Raw genomic sequence first — 19707 nt, 5'->3', positions numbered from 1 at the left:
CCTGCTTCTACCTCCTAAGTACAACTATAAAATGTATTAATACCTAAACAGATGAACAGAGGAGAACTATGAAATGTAGTAAGAGGAAGGAAAATTGGTTAGGAAGCTCTGGAGAGGGGGAACAATATAGCAGCATAACTCTTACAGAATTCTACCCAACAGAAGAAGACAATCCAAGTCCATGCTTCCTGACCTCTGACCAAGGAACTAAAGGTGGGCCAGGTAAACTCATTCCTTACCAGGACCCAAGGAGAGTCCTCCAACAACACAAGGATCTCCCTACTAAACCAGCAAGGAGGATCATTGATCCATTTGCCATACTAACAGTAAAAGACCAGAGAAAGTTTGCTCCTTCTGCAATAAGCCTGAGGCTCTCTCATCCCACTTACTTTGTGACACTGCACGGCCAGGGGACAGTAAGCACCAGCAAGGAGTAATCTGCAAAACAAGCTCCTGGCTCAATATTAGAATGGGGATGATAGGAGTTAGAATCTGTGGACTTGAGGATAGATCAGTAAAATTTACCCAATATGAACAACAGAGCCTCCAGGGCCAGTGGGACAATATCAAAAGATACAAAGTTAGTATCACTGCAATCCCAGAAGGAGAGGAGAAAGAGAGTAGGCTGAAAAAGCATTCAAAGAAATTATGGCTGAAAACGTCACAAATTTGTTGAAAGACATAAACCCACATATTCAAGAAACTGAGCAAACTTTAACAGGGTAAACTCAAAGAAATTCAAGCCAAGACACATCAAAATTAAACTTCTGAAAACAAAAGACAACAAAAGATTTTGAAAGCAACTAGATAAAAATAACACATTACATATACAGGAACTCCTATTCAAATAACAGCAGATTTCTTATCAGAAACCAAGGAGACCATAAGGAAGTACCACAACATTTTTCAAGGGCTAAAAGAACTATCAACAGTTAATTCTATATCTGGAAAACTGTCCTTCAGGAACAAATCAGAAATAAAGATATTTTCAGAAGTAATAAAGAAATTGTTACTAGCAGATTGATTCTATAAAAGGCTAAAAGAAGTTCTTCATACAGAAAGAAAATAATAAAATGACTGAAAGAATCTTAGAGCATCACGAAGGAAGAAAGAACAATAACATAAAATAAGTTACAAAAATATTTTAAAAGACAGCATTTAAAATGCTCTCAAGATGACTAGTACATCACAAATAGCTACCAAGACAATTTTTGATACTTTTATAAAACTACCCATCTCTGTGTCCCAGACTTTTGGAATCTGAAGTAAAAGCAGGAAATAAGGAGCAACTGTTAACAGAGGAACAGGTATAATTCCTTTGACAAATTCTCCAGTGAGCATTACTTTCCCTTTCCTCACATCTTCTTAGGGACTTCTAGTTCCCTCTGTTGCTTCTTCTATCTTTCTTGTCCTGTTACATTTAGTTCCCCTTTGTTGGCATTTATTCCGTTTGAGCCTCCTTTTCATGAAAAAACCCAAATTCCTTCCTTGAACATCAATTACCATATAGTTGTCAGTTATTGCTCTGGCTCTGGACTTCCTCTCATAAGCAAATTTTATTGAACATATTCATTTCAATTGCTGCCTCCATTTCCTCACCTCCTACACACTCTACAATCCACTGCAGTCTAGATTCTTTCCCAGTTACTTCACTTAAACTGTGTGTGCAAGATTACAATCATCTCTTGGTTACAAAATTTATTGATCACCTTCTTATGCTGCATACAAAAATCACATAGGTTCAACTACCTAAACAGAAACCTGTTTATAATATTTGGCTCCTGTGTCCCCTTCTCCCTTCAATTAGCAAGTTCTCTAGCTTCAACTTTGATACTTTGGAAATAGCATTCTCCATTCTTTATAATCCATCACCCTAGTTCAAGACATCATTACCTCTTACCTGGGTTTCAGCAAAAACCTCTTCACCAAGATGCCTTCACCTAGCCTTGCCCTCTGCTTATCCATTAGGTTGTTCCTTACCCTGCAGGGACAGTGTTCTCCCAAAATATAAATAGGATCATACCATCCATTTTCGTTATGCCCTCAAGATAAATTTTAAATATGCTTATCATGATATTCAATAGTTTTAATAATTATCCTCCATTTATATCTATAGTATTTTCCATTATCTCTCCCCACCCTTTCTAGTTATGAAGTTCTTTTAGTTCCTGAATACATCATGCTTGGTTTTACTCTTAAATAGTAGCATATCAGCTGCTTAGAACAACTTTTTCTCCCTTCCAGGTGCCCTCTGCCCTTTTATTCTGGTTAATTTTCAGTTTTTGAAACATCCTGCATGAATTCTTTCTGGCCTACTATTTTCTTTGTGCCCTCATGATACCCTACCCTCTGGGATTTACCTGTCTTAGCTCTTAACAGTTTGAGTAGGAATTATCTTATTTGTACATATCTCCCTACCAGTCCTTATCTTCTGTAGCTCATTGAAGATGGAGATTGTCTATATCTTAGAATATTGTTTCTCAGTCCTTATATTACTTGACACTTAATAAATTGTTGACATAATTTTTTTCAGGAATAAATCAAAGATGACAATTCCAGAGTTATAAAGGAAGATGCAATGAACATAGGCTGCTTGTTTTATGAGATGATGATGATTTTAAATGGTAACCAACTAAATTATATCTGCACAGTTTTGTGGTGAGTATAATCAAAGTACTGTTCAAATTCATTATCACAAAGCCATATACTCAGCAAAAGCTAACAGCCATCAATGAACTAAGTTGCTTTTTTTTCTTCTGGTTAATTTGAGTACCCCTCTTGGTAATCATAAGGCCTTATCATTAAGGCCAAAGAGAGGGGCAAGTGAAACTCAAAGCCTCCAGGGAATCCACATACTACATATTACCTTTTAGAATGCCTTTATTATATCACCAATTAATTCTTATATAACCCTTTCATTAATACTTGCTGAAAATGTGCATTGATAATAAAAATCACATATAATATAAATGCTATACTCATTATAAGTGATATATTTTGTTTAGCATTTCATTTACTTGGTCTACAAAGCATTATGAGATTAGGAAATTGATGTAAATACTGTTTCTCCACTTTATAAGTGGGAGACTAAAACTCAGAAAAACATAGGTTATTTTTTTTAAACCCTCTTTTCCAACATAATGGAAGTTATCAAAATTATTAAATCACAGTAATATTAAAAACCAAATTGTCTTGGTATTTAAGGGTTAACTTTCAACCTATCTGGCCAATGAGATATAAAAGAGATTCTTCATGATACATTTCAAGTACACAGAGAAGTATAGAAAATAATACAGAAAGAATGCTGAAAAATGTGGCTAAAACCTGACTTCCAATCATAGTAATGGGACTTGGGCATTTGAGGAACTAAAAGGTCATTTATCATCTAATACTTGAAACTTTCCTATATCAAATAAATAGCTTTTAAATTTGAAAACCTACAAATATAGGAGACTTCCTCTCTCATGCTCAGAAAAGTTGTCATAAATGTTTTTACTTATAATGAAGTACTGTTTGACTCTCTTTAATGTGTATCTATTAATTACAATCCTATGAAGTGTATAACAGAAGTTAAACCTTTGTCTTCTATAATGAGGTTATTTTGGGACTTCCCTGGTGGTCCAATGGTTAAGACTCCACACTTCCAATGCAGGAGGCAGGGTTCGATACCTGGTCTGGAACTAGGATCCTGCATGTTGTGCACAGTGCAGCCAAACAAAAAAAAGAGAAGAAACTTCTCTCTTCTACCATTACGTCCTTCCTCCTCTCCATCTATGCATTCATATTATACCAATAGTTTCCTTTCCAGAGTGCAGGGTTTAAGTTCAGTTCCCATCTAGGGGAATAACAGGGCATTCTCTCTCTTCTGCCACCCAGCTCCAGGAGTGAGAATGCTGATTTGAAATCTCTATCTCACTAGAGTCTCTTGGAGACAGAATGTTGATTTGAAATCTCTATCTCACTAGAGTCTCTTCCAGAATTTTACTGGGCCAGGGAGCTCATTAGTAAGTGGCATCAATTGTTGTGACCACAATAGGAACCCAAGCAGGCCATGTGTCTGCAGACGCACAGGCTCAGAGGTTGTGTGCAAAGCCACTGCCTTCCAAGCTCTCCCTATCTGTGGGAATTAACCTGGTTTCCAGTGAGATGAGTGAGCAACATCTTTTATTTTGCCCATGAGGCTGCAGCTCTGATTGCAGATGTAACCTGCCTGAACTGAATTCAAGAATGTGCCAATGGATTAGGATTTCTACTCTGACATCAAACCTAGGCACTTCCTGCTACCTATGTTCAGCATCCATTTCCTGTGCCAACTCCCAAGTCTTTAGCTACTCTTAAAATGTAAGGGATAGGGCTACTGAGGCCTCCACTAACTGACAGACCAAAAATCTCAAACACACATTGTCTTCTCCCTATCTCTTTCTGAGTCCTAGACTTTTCTCATTTTAGAAACTCATACACCAAAGATTTGACTGTATGAGACATCCAGAACACTCAAGCAATATACCAACTCTCAAGGGCAAACATTCACTGTATGTGAACTTAGGACACTTAATTTCTCCCCTGATTTATTTTTGTTATCTATAAAATGAGAATAATATCTTATTTGCAAAGTTGGTATAAGATTAAAATGTGCAGTTATAAAATATTTTAAATATTACATGACACAAAATATGTGCTTTATCATAGTAAGGTTTTGATCTTGATGTCTTTAGGGTACCTCCATCAATCAATAAACGTCTCCATTTTTATCCTCATCATAAAAAAATAAATAAATAAATAAAAACAAAAACTTTGATGCTACCCACACAGCAAGGATGTGAGACCTGAATCTTAAGACGGAGACTTAAGTGCATTCTGGGAGTCCTAGTCCTGCCTTCCACTTATTGGGTGACCTAGTTGCCACTGTTTGGCTGGGACCTTCCTGGTTTTAGCACCAAAAGTCCTACATCCAGGGAAACTCCTCAGTCTCAGGCAAACTGGGATGGTTAGTCACCCTACACTTTACCTCCCACCCCCTCTAGTTTCCTGAACCCTCTCCTACCCTAATTTCAGCTATCTGTAGTGACTCAAAATTAGTTTAGATTAGAGGATAACCATCTGGTATCTTGATGGCTAAGGCAGAAAAAAAATTCAAGGTTAATCTCACACAAGGTATATTGCTATATTCATAAATGCCCTTGATACATTTAAATAGAGCTGTTATCCCCTACCTCCCATTCTGGATTCAATGATTTTTTGTTGGTTCCTGATGATCACCAACTGTTTCCTCCTAAATTATTGCATACTGTGCTTTTAATAACCAATTCTAAAAATAAACCTCTGAAATTTTTGGTATTGAGTTCTTCCCCCTTTTGAACAATGGGGCTGGAGTTAGACACAGTCTCATACAGATGTCTCCTCTCTTGTGTCTCGCAGAGCTCATTAACTTGAGCTGCTGAAACTCTAAGTGCCTTGAAAAGTATACAAGCCACACACTTGAACTCAGAGCAGCTAGGTTTTCTTTATAATCTTCTTACTTACATTAGATTCCAATTTCTTCTTCTCAATGCTCATCTCACCCCTCCCAGGTGTGAGTTCATTTTTGCAAGAAATCAATAATTACCAATTTTTACTGGGTGCTTGTTATAAGCTAGCATCTCTTACCTTAATACTCAAAATGACTTGATGGGTAGGTAATATCCACATGTTCAAACTGGGAAGGAAATGTCCAGATGGGGTTAGATACTTTCCCTAGGATTATGCAGCTGGAAAGTTTTGAAAGGGAAATTTGAATTTAGGTTTTTCAGACCTCAAAGCACATGATCTTCTTAACCACTAATAGAAGAAAACTGTAACTGAGACATTTCTGCCCCTGTAAATATTATGCCATTAGTCTCATTAATCTGACAAAGTACCCAATTGGCAGCACTCTCCCAAAATTATTTTGAAAAAAAATAGTGTATAAGTTTAAGTACATCAATTTTAAGTAACTTTTTCATCTTTCAGAAGTCCTTGTTTAATTACTTCTTGATTCTAAGTCTTTTGATTCTTGAATAGGTTGCTGCATGGCTGCATTCAGTAGTTTGCATATTAATACACTTATCTATCTATCTATCTATCTATCTATCTATCTATATGTATACATATCATAGATACAGATATTCACCAGAATAAATGCATTTGAGAACATTTATATATTTTTAATAGATCTTTATTGGAGTATAATTGCTTCATAATACTGTGTTAGTTTCTCTTGTACACCAAAGTAAATCATCCATATGCATAAACATGTCCCCATATTCCCTCCCTCTTGAGCCTCACTCCCATCCTCCTTATCCCACCCCTCCAGGTCATCGCAATGCACGGAGCTGATCTCCCTGTGCTATGCTGCTACTTCCCACTAGCTAACTATTTTACATTCGGTAGCGTATATATGTCGATGCTACTCTCACCTCGCCCCAGCTTCCCCCTCCAACCGCGTGTCTTCATGTCTATTCTCTATGTCTACATCTATATTCCTGCCCTGCAACTACGTTCATCAGTACCATTTGTTTTGTTTTGTTTTGGTTTTTAGATTCCATATATATGCATTAGCATACAGTATTTGTTTTTCTCCTTCTGACTTACTTCACTCTGTATGACAGACTCTAGGTCCATCCACTTCACTACAGATAACTCAACTTCATTTCTTTTTATGGCTTGTAAATAAAAAGCCCTCATGATCAACATAAATTGAGGCACATTAAAATTAAGAAGTGTAGACCAAAGAAAACATAATTTTAAGTATAAAAACATTATCAATGTCTTTTTCTGTTTAGTAAAGCAAATCACAGGAGCCAATACTTCCGGAAATGGCTTGAATCTAAGGTGGCTTTTCAAAATTCCAAAAATTTCTTATACAAATTTTCCCCCAAATCTTGTCATTTTAACGGAAATTTAGCCTAATCAAGCCCAATCAATTGAGCATCTACCCTTAGAACAGGAGTTGAAGAGAGATAAGGAGTCACCAAAAGTAAGTCAAGCCAATAAGAACTAAAGCCAACAGCCCATTCTGAAATGGGAATCTCAGCCAGTCTACAGAATGGACTCTGGTGGAGAGAACATTAGGGCTACTCCTTTCCATAATCCAATAATGTGTTTGTCTCCTTTTTCCTTCACCTTCCCTTCTCAGTTATTAATTCCATTTATACGTAATTCCCATTCTTGACTTTATGATTCTTCTATGTCATGTCCTAAACTCTCTAATTGATTTCATCTTTCCACAAGTATTACATTTGGCGTATCCATTGCATGGGATTTGAAGAACCTTTATTTGCTCACAAGGTACTTGCCTTCCCTGATGCTGATTATTATCTTGAAAATATTTTCCAGTACCCAAGAGTCAAACCTTTTGTGCCCCAAATTTTTTTCCCCTAACAAAGTATTGTTTACAAATACATGATACCCTTTCTATCCTCCTTGAACAGTCTCATCTTCTAGGCTAGGACTATGTGCAACATTCTTTTATTCTGTTCTATCTATAGACAAGTTATAAAAGAAATCCTCTTTGCTGTATCATTGAAATCTTTCTTGTTTATTTCTTGGTATCAAGGTCTATATGACAGAATGGGCCATTTAGGATTATGATGGCTGATTTATTAGGGTGTGTGCTGGCTACTGACATTAATGGGAAATATTATGTTCTACACTTGGATTTTCCAAGGGCTACCTCTACTGTGGTAAGTAACATCAACCCCAACTAATAGGAAATGGATGAATACATATAATAATTTCCCAATAAGCTATTTTCCCAACTTAAATTTGGACATCTTATGATATTGTGTTTGCTTTTTGGAGAAATGATGCTCATATTATTTTTCCCTAAAAAATAGTTTTGGCCTGTGAACAGGCAGGATTAGTTTGATTGTGGTTGGTTTGTTATTTAAACTCTGCTAAAATTCTTATCTGAACTGAATTTTCAGAACCACAGATAATTCAGAGTTGCATATCTTATTTCCTAATAAAAATTAACACAATGACATAGAATAAAAGGGCCAGAAGCAAACTGATTTATTGAGTTTATTTACTCTCAGAATGCTTACTTTAGTTATGTCAAAACAAAACAACAAAAAACCTCTTAATATGGAAATATTTTGTCTTCTCCCAAATATCTTTGTGCTTTCATGAACTTAATTTATTTATGTCTGATAGACCATCACTTTGGATCGATTTGGCTTAATTCACTTATCAAATAAGGGACCAAAAAGTATTATGTCCATCACCTCAAAATTTATGCCTAAAATAAGAAAACTTGTTTTAAAAATCCTATCATCCTACTCATATTTATATGGAAATAACCTGTCTTTTGAACTTGTGTTATATTCAGTGTCCCATCTATGGAAGAACTATGTATCTGAACTCCCTTGAATTTAAGTATTCCATGTGTATTAGTTTTCTATGGGTGTCATAGCAGATTATCATAAACTGAATGGCTTAAAACAACAGAAATGTATTCTTTCACAGTCCAGGAGGCCAGAAGTCCAAACCCAAGGAGTCAACATTATTGGTTCCTTCTGGAGGCTTTGAGGGACAAACTATTCCTTGCTTCTCTCCTAGCTTCTGGTGGTTGCCAGAAATCCCTAGTGTCCCTTGATTTGTAGACACATCACTCTAATCTCTGCCTCCAATCTTCGTATAGCCTTCCTTGTATGTCTGTGTGTCTTCCTGTGACTTTTATATTAGGACTTCAGTCATTGAATTTAGGGCCCATCCTAATCCAATATTACCTTGTCTTAATTTAACAAACTATACAGCAAAGATCCTATTTCCAAATAAGTTCATATTCTGATGTTCTAGATGCGCATACTTTTTTTTTGGCAGAGGTTGGAGCGGGGGGGACTTTATTTAATTCAGTACATCACATTACATGTTTTGACCAATAAAATGTGAGCAGAAATGTTCCATGGATTCTGGGCTTAAATTTTAAAAGCTAACACTTTGTTTGCCACCCTCTCTTACTTTTTCTCCTGACTCTGCCAATTAAAATGCATATTAAAATTGACCCTGCATATTAAAATGGAATATCCATCAGCCTGGAAAAGACATGTTATGTAACACATCTCACGAATAAGGTGTAGACATTATTCTTTTAAGACACTGAAATGTTCCAATGTTTCTTTCCTACAGAATAACTTGGCCATCATGATTGTTGTACAAAAATTAATTTTGGATCAAAGGTGCTCCCTTAATAGACAACTGAAAAATGTGGCCCTGGATTTGAGGCCAGGAACTTGGAGCATGAGTTTTTTTAATCAGAACCTAGAAGGATGGTGATGCATGTCATGCAGTGGTTAACTATTTAGAAAAAGTATCATATGTGATAACTTAGAAGGGAGATATTGTACCCACTAAGCTTTATTTGTAAATGAAGAGGTGAGAAACCAGTGTTAGTAGCCTGAGTTTCTTCCTGTTGGTTGCACTTGCCAGGATAATGCGAGAGAGGTGAGTTCAGAAAAGAACTGCTTTGCAAGCAGAACTTAAGGAAAACAGAGAGAATACAGAGTGGAATGGCTGTCTGTGTTGGAAGTTTAACTGGCACTAATGTCCCTTTAATATATAGAACTGACAAAGCAGCTGAATAAAAATAACCAATTAAAATTCAGATTTAAAGACCAATATCAGGGTGTAGTTATTACACCCATTTTAAAAACTCTTAATGGGTATCATTTTCCCAGGAAATTCTTTCAGTTGGAAAAATATGGTTTAAAAAAGAAGAAAAGAAAATGGCATCTCTCTCCTATGGAAGTATGATAGGCTTAAGTTACCCATATTAAATCCAGGGAAAGAGGCATGGTTCCAGAAAAGCCAGTGTGTCTCTTGACACATGAGACTCATGAGAATCAAGTAAATAAATCGGTTAGCTTTTTGACAGAATTATACAAACCAGCAAACCATTGGACCTAAGATAATTGTTTTTTTGAGACTTCAAGTTTGGACCCCCAAATTCTATGGACAAGAAACAGGCAGAGATGATCAGCTAAAAAAAGGTTCATATAATATCAATAAAATACCTCAGCCTTCTTACTGGCAAAATTAACTTATCCTAGGAAATTATTAATTACTTTTATCTATAAGTAAAAATTCTTCACTATATTTTCCAACAAGAAAACCCATTGAATTTTCTGGTAGTTATTGATAGTTACTGATAATCTCTAATTTATATAACACAGAAGAAATATATCCTATATACATTTTTGTATATATGCTTCCATATATTTGGAAAAGCAGTTAAGCTAATAATAGGCATAGAAGCAAACCTTTGCTTGAATTTAAATCTTTTGTGCTTTTGGCTCGCTCGCTATAAGATATAGTATGGGAAAAGTTTCAACTGGCTTTCAAAATGCAAATTTGGGGAAATTTTAAAAAAGAATTTTTCTTTCAGTGTTTTAATAACTGAAGATTAAAGCAACGTTTTCCATTTTCTAGTTAATTATTTTCCTACTAGAAAACATTGCTTCTCTTCAAAGCATGCTCTTATTTTAGCAGCAGGTACATTAGAATATTTTGGTAGGACAATTAAGTAAACATGCCCACAATGCCAGCTTGAATATGCTGTTTCATGCTGCTAAGCCTGACTGAATCAGGCTGTGAGCCCCACTCTTCCTCACAGCAGTAGACACAGTAAGAAAGCAGAAGACAATGCAGGGGGAGCAAAACACAAATCTTTGTATAGATGGCAAATAAAATCAGGTAAATCTGATTTCAGAACAATGCACACTTTTATTTTTCTTTTTAACATCTTTATTGGAGTATAATTGCTTTAAAATGGTGCATTAGTTTCTGCTTTAGTTTCTGCTTTATAACAAAATGAATCAGCTATTCATATAAATATATCCCCATATCTCCTCCCTCTTGCGCCTCCCTCCCACCATCCCTATCCCTCCCACCATCCCTATCCCACCCCTCTAGGTGGACACAAAGCATGGAGCTGATCTCCCTATGCTACGTGGCTGCTTCCCACTAGCTATATATTTTACATTTGGTAGTGTATATATGTCCATGCCACTCTCTCACATCGTCCTAGCTTACCCTTCCCCCTCCCCATGACTTCAAGTCCATTCTCTATGTCTGCGTCTTTATTCCTGTCCTGCACCTAGGTTCTTCAGAACCACTTTATTTTTTTTTAGATTTAGATTTTATATATATATATGTGTTAGCATATGGTATTTGTTTTTCTCTTTCTGACTTACTGCGCTCTGTATGACCGTTTCTAGGTCCATCCACCTCACTAAAAATAACTCAGTTTTGTTTCTTTTTATGACTGAGTAATATTCCATTTTATGTATGTGCCACATCTTGTTTATCCATTCATCTGTCAATGGACACTTAGTTTTATCAATTTTGTTTATCTTCTGAAAGAACCAGCTTTTATTTTAACTGATCTTTGCTATTGTTTCCTTCATCTCTTTTTAATCTATTTCTGATCTGATCTTTATGATTTCTTTCCTTCTGCTAACTTTGGGGTTTTTTTGTTCTTTTTCTCTAATTGCTTTAGGTGTAAATTTAGTTCAGTTACCTGAGTTGTTTTTTGAGGTAGGATTGTATTGCTATAAACTTCCCTGTTAGAATTGCTTTTGCTGCATCACATAAATTTTGGGTTATCGTGTTTTCATTGTCAATGGTTCCTAGTTGTTTTTTTTTTTCATTATGCGGGCCTCTCACTGTTGTGGCCTCTCCCGTTGCAGAGCACAGGCTCCGGATGTGCAGGGTCAGCAGCCATGGCTCACGGGCCTAGCCGTTCCACGGCATGTGGGATCTTCCCAGACCGGGGCATGAACCTGTGTCCCCTGCATCCGCAGGCGGACTCTCAACCACTGTGCCACCAGGGAAGCCATTTCCTAGGTATTTTTTTATTTCCTCTTTGATTTCTTCAGTGATCTCTTGTGTATTTAGTAGTGTATTGTTTAGCCTCCATGTTTCTGTATTTTTACAGATTTTTTCCTGTAATTGATATCCAGTCTCATATTTTTGTGGTCAGAAAAGATACTTGATATGATTTCAATATTCTTACATTCACCAAGGCTTGATTTGTGACCCATGATATGATATACCCTGGAGAATGTTCCATGAGCACTTGTAAAGAAATTGTAATCTGTTGTTTTTGGATAAAATGTCCTATAAATATCAATTAAGTCCATCTCATTTAATGCATCATTTAAAGCTTGTGTTTCTTTATTTATTTTCATTTTGGATGATCTGTCCATTGACGAAAGTGGCATGTTAAAGTCCCCTACTATGATTGTGTTACTGTCAATTTCCCCTTTTATGGCTGTTAGCATTTGCCTTATGTATTGAGGTGCCCCTATGTTGGGTGCATAAATATTTACAATTTTTATATCTTCTTGGATTGATTCCTTGATCATTATGTAGTGTCCTTCTTTGTCTCTTGTAATAGTCTTTGTTTTAAAGTCTATTTTCTCTGATATGAGAATTGCTACTCCAGGTTTCTTTTGATTTCCATTTACATGGAATATCTTTTTCCATCCCCTCGCTTTCAGTCTGTATGTGTCCCTAGGTCTGAAGTCTGTCTCTTGTAGACAGCATATATACGGGTCTTGTTTTTGCATCCATTCAGCCAGTCTATGTTTTTTGGTTAGAGCATTTAATCCATTTACATTTAAGTAGATATTGATATGTATGTTCCTATTACCATTTTCTTAATTGTTTTGGGTTTGTTATTGTAGGTCTTTTCCTTCTATTGTGTTTCCTGCTTAGAGAAGTTCCTTTGGCATTTCTTGTAGCGCTGGTTTTGTGATGCTGATTTCTCTTAGCCTTTGCTTGTCTGAAAAGATTTTTTTTTTTTTAATTATAACAAAGTGAATCACTTATACATATGTTCCCATATCTCTTCCCTCTTGCATTTCCCTCCCTCCCACCCTCCCTATCCCACCCCTCCAGGCAGTCACAAAGCACCGAGCTGACCTCCCTGTGCTATGCGGCTGCTTCCCACTAGCTATCTACCTTACACTTGGTAGTGTATATATGTCTATGCCTCTCTCTTGCTTTGTCACAGCTTACCCTTCCCCCTCCTCATATCCTCAAGTCCATTCTCTAGCAGGTCTGTGTCTTTATTCCTGTCTCCCAGGTTCTTCATGACATTTCTTTTTTCTTAAATTCCATATATATGTGTTAGCATATGGCATTTGTCTTTCTCTTTCTGACTTATTTCACTCTGTATGACAGACTCTAGGTCTATCCACCTCATTACAAATAGCTCAATTTTGTTTATTTTTATGGCTGAGTAATATTCCATTGTATATATGTGCCACATCTTCTTTATCCATTCATCCGATGATGGGCACTTAGGTTGTTTCCATCTCTGGGCTATTGTAAATAGAGCTGCAATGAACATTTTGGTACATGACTCTTTTTGAATTATGATTTTCTCAGGGTATATGCCCAGTAGTGGGATTGCTGGGTCATATGGTAGTTCTATTTGTAGTTTTTTAAGGAACCTCCATACTGTTCTCTACAGTGGCCGTATCAATTTACATTCCCACCAATAGTGCAAGAGGGCTCCCTTTTCTCCACACCGTCTCCAGCATTTATTGTTTCTAGATTTTTTGATGATGGCCATTCTGACTGGTGTGAGATGATATCTCATTGTAGTTTTGATTTGCATTTCTCTAATGATTAATGAAGTTGAGCATTCTTTCATGTGTTTGTTGGCAGTCTGTATATCTTCTTTGGAGAAATGTCTATTTAGGTCTTCTGCCCATTTTTGGATTGCGTTGTTTGTTTTTTTTGTTATTGAGCTGCATGAGCTGCTTATAAATTTTGGAGATTAATCCTTTGTCGGTCGCTTCATTTGCAAATATTTTCTCCCATTCTGAAGGTTGTCTTTTGGTCTTGTTTATGGTTTCCTTTGCTGTGCAAAAGCTTTGAAGTTTCATTAGGTCCCATTTGTTTACTTTTGTTTTTATTTCCATTTCTCTAGGAGGTGGGTCAAAAAGGATCTTGCTGTGATTTATGTCATGGAGTGTTCTGCCCATGTTTTCCTCTAAGAGTTTGATCAAATCTGAATGAGATCCTTGCTGTGTAGAGTAATCTTCGTTGTAGGTTTTTCCCTTTCATCACTTTAAATATGTCCTGCCAGTCCCCTCTGGCTTGCAGAGTTTCAGCTGAAAGATCAACTGTTAACCTTATGGGGATTCCCTTATACGTTAATTGTTGCTTTTCCCTTGCTGCTTTTAATATTTTTTCTTTGTATTTAATTTTTGATAGTTTAAGTAATATGAGTCTTGGCATGTTTCTCCATGGATTTATCCTGTAATGGCCTCTCTGCATTTCTTGGACTTGATTGACTATTTTCTTTCCCATATTAGGGAAGTCTTCAACTATAATCTTCAAATATTTTCTCAGTCCCTTTTTTTTCTCTTCTCCTTCTGGTACCCCTATAATTCTTATGTTCATAAGTTTAATGTTGTCCCAGAGGTCTCTGAGATTGTCCTCAATTCTTTTCATTTGTTTTTCTTTATTGTGCTCTGTGGTAGTTATTTCCAATATTTTATCTTCCAGGTCACTATCTGTTTGTCTGCCTCAGTTATTCTGCTATCGATTCCTTCTAGAGATCTTTTACTTTCATGTATTGTGTTGTTCATCATTGTTTGTTTGCTCTTAGTTCTTCTAGGTCCTTGTTAAAGGTTTCTTGTATTTTCTCCATTCTATTTCCAAGATTTTGGATCATGTTTACTATCATTATTCTGAATTCTTTTTCAGGTAGACTGCCTATTTACTCTTCATTCATTTGGTCTGGTGGGTTTCTACCTTGCTCCTTCGTCTGCTGTATGTTTCTCTGTCTCCTCATTTTGCTTATCTTACTGTGTTTATGGTCTCTTTTTCTCAGGCTGCAGGTTCATAATTCATGTTGTTTTTGGAGTCTGCTCCCAGTGGTTAAGGTTGGTTCAGTGGGTTTTGTAGGCTTCCTGGTGGAGGGGACTGGTGTCTTTGTTCTGGTTGATGAGGCTGAATCTTGTCTTTCTGGTTGGCAGGACCACTTCTGGTGGTGTATTTTGGGGTGCCTGTGACCTGATTATGATTTTAGGATGATAATGGGTAGGGTTATGTTCCTGTCTTACTAGTTGTTTGGCATAGAGTGTCCAGCACTGTAGCTTGCTAGTCGTTGAGTGGAGCTTGGTTTTGACGTTGAGTTGGAGATCTCTGGGAGAGCTTTCACCATTTGATACTGCATGGGGCCAGGATATCTCTGTTGGACCAATGTCCTGAACTTGGGTCTCCCACCTCAGAGGCTCTGGCCTTACACCCCGCCAGAACACCAAGACCCTGTCAGCCACATGGCTCAGAAGAAAAGGGAGAAAAAGAAAGAAAGAAAGAAAGAGAGAGAGAGAGAGAGAGAGAGAGAGAGAGAGAAGGAAAGAAAGAAAGAACATACAAATAAATAAAATAAAAATAAGTTTAAAATAGAAAAAAGTATTAAAAATTTAAAAAGTAATAAAAAATAGAAAGAGAGAAAGAAAGAAGAGAGGAACCAAACCAAAAAACAAATCCACCAATGATAACAAGGGCTAAAAACTATACAAACAAAACAAAACAAAATGGACAGTCAGAACCATAGGACAAATGGCAAAAGCAAAGCTATACAGACAAAATCAAACAAAGAAGCCTATACATACACACTCACAAAAAGAGAAAATGGCAAAAATATATATGTGTATTAAAAAAAAGGAAGAGAGCAACCAAATCAATAAACAAATCTTCCAATCATAATAAGCTCTAAATACTAAGCTAAGATAAACATAAAAACAGAAACAACTTAGATGCAGAAAGCATACTCCAAGCCTATAGCTGCTCCCAAAGTCCACCACCTTAGTTTTGGGATGATTCATTGTCTATTCAGGTATTCCAAAGATGTAGGGTACCTCTTGTGGAGATTTAATCTGCTGCTCCTGTGGCTGCCAGGAGAAATTTCCATTTCTCTTCTTTGTTTGCACAGTTCCTGGGGTTCAGGTTGGTTTTGGCCCTGTCTCTGTGTGTAGGTCTCCTGCGGGCATCTGTTCCCTGCCTAGACAGAATGGGGTTAAAGGAGCATCTGATCATGGGGCTCTGGCTTACTCAGGCCAGTGGGGAGGGAGGGGTACAGAATGTGAGGCGAGCCTGCTGCGGCAGAGGCCAGCATAACTTTGCAACAGCCTGAGGTGGGCCTGTGTTCTCCTGGGGAAGGTGTCCCTGGATCATGGGACCCTGGCAGTGGCGGGCTGCACAGGTTCCCGGGAGGGGAGGTGTGGACAGTGACCTGTGCTTGCGCACAGGCTTCTTGGTGGTGGCAGCAGCAGCCTTAGCATCTCATGCCCGTCTCTGGGGTCTGCGCTGATAGCTGTGGCTCCCGCCCATCTCTGGAGCTCTTTTAGGTGGTACTCTGAATCCCCTCTCCTCACGCACACCAAAACAATGGTCTCTTGCCTCTTAGGCAGTTCCAGACTTTTTCCCCAATTCCCTCCTGGCTAGCTGTGGTGCACTAGTCCCCTTCAGGCTGTGTTCACGCAGCCAACCCCAGTCCTCTCCCTGTGATCCCATGGAAGCCCGAGCCTCAGCTCCCAGCCCCGACCCATCCTGGCGGTGAGCAGACAAGCCTCTCAGGCTTGTGGGTGCTGGTCGATACCAATCCTCTGTGTGGAAATCTCTCCACTTTGCCCTCTGCACCCCTATTGCTGTGCTCTCCTCTGTGGCTCTGAAGCTTCCCCCGCCACCATCCCCGTATCTGCCAGTGAAGGGGCTTCCAAATGTGTGGAAACATTTCCTCCTTCACAGCTCTCTCCCTGATGTGCAGGTCCTGTCCCTATTCTCTTGTCTCTGTTTTTCCTTTTATCTTTTGCCCTACCCAGGTACATGGGGAGTTTCTTGCCTTTTGGGAAGTCTGGTCTTCTGCCAGCATTCAGTAGTTGCTCTGTAGGAGTTGTTCCACATGTAGATGTAGTTCCACATGTTCCACATGTAGTTTTGGTGTATTTGTGGGGAGAAAGGTGATCTCCATGTCTTACTCTTCCACCATCTTGAAGGCCTCTGGGAAAGATCTTTTATTTATTTTTTCTGGTTGCATTACACTGGTCTGCTCCTTTTCGACAACTACCTTGCTTCCCATGTCTCCAAAATTGCTGTCCCATCACAAGCCAAGCCCAGGCCGCTGGCCCACAGTGCCTCCCCCTGGGTTTCCTGGGGCCGACTGAGCATGGCAGAGCCTATTCACAATGTACACTTTTGATGTAGTGCTCACTACTCCAGTTGGGGAAAGCTATTCAGGAATAAAATAGAAAGCCATGAGGGGAGTAAACATCAAAGAAATAAAAGACAAGATGTGCTTTATAGTTTAAATAAAAAACCTGTTCAGACTGCATTTCAAGTGTTCAGAAAACAAGTGAGCTAAACACTAGTTACATGTATTCTTGTCAAAACAATGGTATGCAATCCATCAGTGTTAAATGGGTACGTTTGTGCCCATGACTGCACTTTCATAAAACTAGTAACTTTGAAGAGTGCCTTTTGACATTATTTTAAGCTAGAATGTATGATAAGATTGTTAAGTCAATTATGAGTAGGTTATAAAGCAATGGATTACTTAGCCATAGACATGGAAACACATTTGAAAAGCATATTCAATAGTTTGAAATATGCTTAAAAATGGATCAGGAAAAAATTCAGAACAAGTTACAAGTGTCTACAGAACTGACATGTAGAATATGTTTAAAATTCCTTATATTTTAAAAGATATGCTTAATGTGTTTTGCTTATAAAAATGAATATATTTTAATATAGTTAAAGTTACGAATTTTATATGATTAATATCATGTGCCTTACCATAATGTCTCTGCCTTTCAATTCAATTTTTGCCACATAATAATAAAATTGTGAAATTATTCATACATTAAAAGAAAAATAGAACCAGAAATTTTATATATGTATGTGTGTGTGTGTGTATATATATATATATATATATATATATATATATATATATTCTTTTTTAGATTCTTTTCCATTGTAGATTATTACAAGATATTGAGTATAGTTCCCTGTGCTATATGGTAGGTCCTTGTTTGTTATCTATTTTATATATAGTCATGTGTATATATTAATCTGAAATGCTTAATTTATCTGTCCCCTCCTCCTTTCCCCTTTGGTAACCATAAGCTTGTTTTCTAAGTCTGAGTCTACTTCTGTTTTATAAATAAGTTCAATTGCATCATTTTCTTTTAGATTCCACATATAAGCAGTATCATATGATATTTGTCTTTCTCTGGCTTACTTCACTTAGTATGATTATCTCTATGTCCATCCATGTTGCTGCGCAAGGCTTTATTTCATTCTTTTTATGGCTCAGTAATATTCCATTGTGTACATGTACCACACCTTCTTTGTCCATTCTTCTGTCGAATGGACATTTAGGTTGCTTCTAAGCATGTCTTGGCTATCGTGAATAGTGCTGCTATGAACATTGGGGTCCATTTTTCTTTTTGAATTATAGTTTTCTCCAGATATATACCCAGGAGTGGGATCTTTGGATCATATGGTAACTATTTTTAGTTTTTTGAGGAAACTCCATATTACTCTCCATTATGGCTGCACCAGTTTACATTCCCATAAACCATAGATGTTTACTCATTCCTACCATACTATGAGCTCTGTGCTGGATGGTGGGTAGTAAAGTACTATTCCTGCCATTGGGGGCATTATATAGTAATAGTAACAAAAGACAAGTAAATAGATTACAGAGTATGATAAACAGGCTTAGAAGACTGTTATGAAATGCCTCAAACTGGGTCTAACCACAAGTGGATCCTGAGAGAGGACTGGAGTGCTAGTGCTCTATTTGGTTAGTGATCCTAAGAAACACCAGGAGGTCAGGGAGAAAGTGAAACAGAAGGGAAAGAAGACAACACAGTTTGTGTTAATGAGCAGGTTACTGTTTTGGTCAACTGAGATGCTGAAATGTCACGTGACATGCCTAAGTTTGCTGATCTCAGTGATTTGGACTCAGCATTTGTCCTTGGCTAGGGTTTGTCATGGACTTCAGCTCTGTGACATCTCAACCAGTCCAGCACTTGTAGGTTCTTGCCATAAGATGTAGCCAGGTGGCATGGGGACTATGAGAGAGGTTAGAACATGGGCAGGATGTTGACAGTGCTTGTTATAGGAATGGACTAAAATGCACCTACCCCAAAAGAAGAATGAGGTTGGGGGAGAACTGGATGCCCCTTCTAATAGGAAAATTAAATGAACCAAGTTTTTAAGGATAAGTAGGAGTTGGGAAGATGAAGCGTGAAGTAGGATGATAAAAAAAAATAATAATAATGTGCAGCATGCCACCTTCAGATGACCTTAGTTTGTTTAAGAGTTTGTTTCTTTTTGTTTTTGTATTTGTCCTAAAGGAGGTAGAGAGAAAAGGGAATGACTATTTTAAACTTTAACACAGTCCTTTGTTTTAGATTCTGTTTTAGTTTAGCTAGTTACCCTGAAAACTATGAGAAGGCTGTGAGAATTTTTAAAAAAAGCAGATTTTTAAATCCTCCATTCACTCATATATATATATATATATATATATATATATATATATATATATATTAAGCCTCTTCTCTCTGTCAAACATTGTACTAGGCACTAAAGATAAAATGGTAAACAAGGTAAGCATGTTTGTGGTCCTTGTGCAATTTGGGAAAATACAAATCAGTAAGAGTT

The sequence above is a fragment of the Delphinapterus leucas genome, chromosome 18, assembly GCF_059928025.1.
Source record: "Delphinapterus leucas isolate spDelLeu-1000000601 "Yukka" chromosome 18, BTC_Dleu_Yukka2, whole genome shotgun sequence".
In the NCBI taxonomy this organism is placed as follows: Eukaryota; Metazoa; Chordata; class Mammalia; order Artiodactyla; family Monodontidae; genus Delphinapterus; species Delphinapterus leucas.
Note: the sequence above shows the minus strand (reverse complement) of the source record.